General features: G+C 45.6%; 1 non-coding gene across 1 annotated transcript; it reads left to right on the forward strand.

Moving 5' to 3' along the window:
- The first annotated feature begins 384 nt into the window (after window positions 1-384).
- LOC112083660 lies at window positions 385-491 on the forward strand. The gene has a single exon (XR_002897796.1). It is a non-coding gene; the product is annotated as a small nucleolar RNA R71 (small nucleolar RNA).
- The last annotated feature ends 805 nt before the right edge of the window (window positions 492-1296 follow it).

Consider the following 1296-nt stretch of genomic DNA (forward strand, 5'->3'; position numbering starts at 1 on the left):
TGATACCTCTGCTGATTCCCTATGTAATTCAGCTCCTCTTGTGTTAGACCATCTTCATTAACATTGTCAAAACTTGGCCCTTGCTCATCAAACTCGCCTACAAAGTGTATTGGCTTTTGAGTCGCCATCAAAACCTTGTCAAGCTTACTCTGAAGCTCTCTTATATCCTTTTTCATGCGCTGTTCATCACTAGATCCCTCTGTACGGTTTGCTCTATCAAAGTCCTCTCCATACGTGTCGTTGGACATGGCTAGGTTCTCAACTAGTTCCATTGCCGCAGTGATCTCTTTTCCAAGAAAATTCCCATTTGAAGCTGTATCGAGTTGGTTTCTGATCTTGGGGAGTGCACCTCGGTCTAAAGTACTCAAGAGGGATGCCTCTGAGAAGCCGTGGTGTGGGCATTGGTTAGTGTAGCTTCTAAACCGTTCCCAAGCTTCACTAAAGCTCTCGTTATTGTGCTGCGTGAAACTTGAGATCTGATTCCTGAGCTTAGCCGTGCGTGATGTGGAAAAGAACTTTGATAAGAACGCCAGTTTACACTGCTCCCAGGTTTGTATAGAACCCCTCGATATATTCTTTTCCCACTGGTGTGATTTATCACCGAGGCTGAAAGGGAACAAGCGTAGCTTGAAGCTATCTTCGGAGACGCCATTTATCTTGGTTAAGTCGCAAAACCGATCAAATTGATCTAGATGCTCGAGAGGGTCTTCTCCAGCCAGACCGTGGAACTTTGAGTTTTGCACCATATTGAGCAGGGAAGCTTTAACTTCAAAGTTGTTGTTTTGAACTGGTGGAGCTTGAATCCCAGCTCGGTATTGGTGCGCATTAGCTCGGTCATTCTCTCCAACACAGATTGGAGGATGTTGTCTCTGAACTTGGGGAGGTGGCGGATGAACATGATGGGCTTGTTGTTCATTTCTATTCGCTTGGTGTTGGTTTTGCTGAGCAAGCCGTTCGTTTCTTTGAGCCTGTTGCTGATTAACATAGGCTTGTTGTTCATTTCTTCCTGCCTGCGCCTGATTAGCCTGAGCCTGGTGCTCGGCTGCCTGAGCCTGTTGCTCCATTCTCTGTTGTTCGGCCATTCCAAGTCTGTCAAAGTGTCGTTCTCTCTCGTGAGCTCGCCTTTCTAATCTGTCGATGTTATCGTCGTATGGGAAAAGCGATCCTCTGCTCCGAGACCTGGTATTCATGCACCTGAAAACAAAACAAGAACTTGGAAAGAAGTTAGTAAAACAAAGGAAAGAAAAGCTTGAACTCAAGAACAAACAAGAGACTAATGCTCCTACAAGTTGGCAA

Source organism: Eutrema salsugineum, unplaced genomic scaffold (assembly GCF_000478725.1).
Source record: "Eutrema salsugineum unplaced genomic scaffold, Eutsalg1_0 scaffold_6, whole genome shotgun sequence".
NCBI classification, from domain to species: Eukaryota; Viridiplantae; Streptophyta; class Magnoliopsida; order Brassicales; family Brassicaceae; genus Eutrema; species Eutrema salsugineum.